We start from the raw sequence: 2,982 nt of genomic DNA, 5'->3' as shown, positions 1-2,982 counted from the left end.
ATTACGGTCATGTAACGAGAATATTGCTGAGTATGGCGTTCAACAAGAAATCATGAATACGTCATGACCGCACTGAGGACCGAGCGCGGGTTAGGGTCGTCACCACCCGTCCTCCTCTGCGTGCCATTTGCTACTGTAGATAATACGATTCTAAACCACAGCAACTGCCTAACACAGCGTCGAATACAAAGATGTAAATGCAACAGATCAAGTGAGCTACCATTATAAAAAGAGCCCGGGCTTACACATGATTGTTGGTAAAAAGGTTGGGCAAGTCCTCAATACTATCTAATATAAAGTTTTGCAACCTGTCAGGCTTACACGAAAAACTGGCTTGCTACTCGCCTGGTGAGTTAGTTTTACGCTGTTTTACGACAGGTCGACGTACATGTGGTGTTAAACGAAAATAAAACAAAACATTGACTTGTCACCATTGTTATCAAAATGTCTCTCAGGTCATAGCCAACTGGCACTCGTCTTTGACCTTTTCCACGGGAAGCTATACCATATATCTGCATAAAGGATAGCCCTGTACGACATAGCTTAAACCTTCTAAAATATTCATCTGATCAGTGACGCTATCATAACGAACAAACTGTGAAACCAGAGACTACATATAATATCATGACAGTATATGGTTTCTGGTGAAACCCTCGCTCATCAATTCGGACAGATCCTTACCACAGACTGAAAGATATATTGCTATGTTGCTACTGAGCGTTTCAATTTCTCAAATGAATTTTTAGATGCAAAAAACCTGTTTCAAGGACATCTTGATCCGTTTTGGAGTCATACATTCGAGAACTGAAACACGAACCGTTTTCAGTTAATTAATAAAACAACAACTACGCCAGTGAATCAATGTATTTTCAGAACTGAAACTGCTTACTTGGCAAAAATAACCAACACAACACGAGCGTTTATAGTTACGCATGGTACACACATATGGTTTTGTCATTATCGTTCGTGGTTTAAGTAATTGTTCTTAAATCTGACATGAGCTGATGGATGTATTCTAGATGGATAACCGGCAACCTCTCCCTGGGGAAAACACCCCCCCACCCACCCCCACCCCGCCTCTGCCCGTTCAATATTCTCTAAAACCAACAGAACTATTAACAGAAAGTTAAATTACTGGTAATTGTTCTTAAATCTGATCGACGCTGGTAAATGGGTGTATTCTAGATGGGTACCTCCAGGCACTCTGCAATCCCACCCAGGAACCCATCCCCTGCCGCTCTACTAGGGCTGCGCAATATAACCGGTTTACCGGTATTTACCGGTTCAGACATGAAATCGATACGTATCGGTATTTTGACTTGCATTCGGAAAACTTCGTAACACTCGGAAATCTTCGGATATGTCCTTGTTTCATTTGTGCCAAATATTATTCATATTTTTATTTGATCATGATTAAAAGTTGTTATTAAAGCTTAATCAAGCCTAGTGATTTTGTTGTGTTTTTGCTCTATAAATCAAGAAATAACTCGATTATAAGTAGTTTTTTGTTTAAAAATACTTCATGCAATATATTGCAATACATATCGCAATACATGCTTTCGCATCGCAATATATCGCAATATGAAAATTCTCTGCAATACCCACCCCTACGCTCTACCCGTTCAATATTCACTAAAATCCACAGACTTATTATCAGGAGGTTAAACAGGTTTCAACAATAAACGGTTTTGTTGTAGGACACTAAAGTAGGGGGCAAAAGTAGAACGCCCAAAACATATTGTGGCTATTTGTTGCTGATGGCTAACATTCCTACAGAATCAACCATCGCCGGTTGTAGATACTGTGAGTGTATGGATCTATAGATACGCCGGTCCTGTGGTATGCCTTTTATACGTGTATGTACAGAACATGAATAGGTTCTGTCAAGACCTTCATACACGCTTCTGCATGCATGGAATGTTTAAATGCTTTTGTGCCACCGTATTTTGGAATTTATTGCAATGGATTATAGCTACCTTGAATTGATACCAACAAATGTGAAATCATGCCATACCACAATAATATATATAGGTGCATTAACCATACGTGCTAATTCATTTTTACACGATCGTCTCTTGCATACAAAGTTATGTGACAAAAGTCATCTACCTAGCTAGGTGCACCATGATACAACATGGACAATATTCAGGCCATTGTTTAGATTATGATTAGAACATAACCAGACATATCATAGCAAGACACATTGCTGATATGTTTGTTTCATTGATTTAAACATATTTTATTAATTGAAGAAAAGGATTGGGCACAAGCTATCCAACTTAATGACGCCCTCTCCCAATATTTACAACAATTATACAGTGAACATATACATGAGAGATCTTGAGTTTGAGAATATAACAGATTAGGATGAACAGAGGAATCGTTTAGTTTGATTGAGGTTATGATGGACATGTTTGAAGATATTCAGATTTTCTTCAGTTGAGAGGTCTGCATTGCCATATAAAATAATTTAAAGACATATATCTTGTAAATATCTATTTTGTAAAATATCACTAATGTTAGCTAACAAAGTTTCTCTATGTAATTTATAACGGGACAATCCAAGAAATAATGATATACATTTTCACAAAGATATTTGTTTCATTCATACGTACACCAACATCGTATTCTAACAGGGCCACAGCTGCTTTCACTAAAATTACCACATTCGGCTCACATACAAAATCTCCATGGTTATATGTATATATGATATCAGTGACAGGTGATTTTTTCTTATTATTCACTGTACTCATTGGAGGGATGTATCAATTTACAAACATAGTACGTAAAATATTAAAGGGACTGATTTAGGTTTGGCTTTTTTGTGGAATGTTGCAATACATATCGATATATACGCCAGTTAATGATTTCTGATTTGTGTGGATGTTTTTTTATGATTTGGGTTGATAAATGACAATCATAAGTACTAGAGTATGTAAATGATAGGTAGTCAATTTATAGCAGGCAACTTGACTTCTTACA

The sequence above is a fragment of the Haliotis rubra genome, unplaced genomic scaffold (genome assembly GCF_003918875.1).
Source record: "Haliotis rubra isolate DU_JTF1 unplaced genomic scaffold, ASM391887v1 Scf191, whole genome shotgun sequence".
Taxonomy (NCBI): domain Eukaryota; kingdom Metazoa; phylum Mollusca; class Gastropoda; order Lepetellida; family Haliotidae; genus Haliotis; species Haliotis rubra.
Note: the sequence above shows the minus strand (reverse complement) of the source record.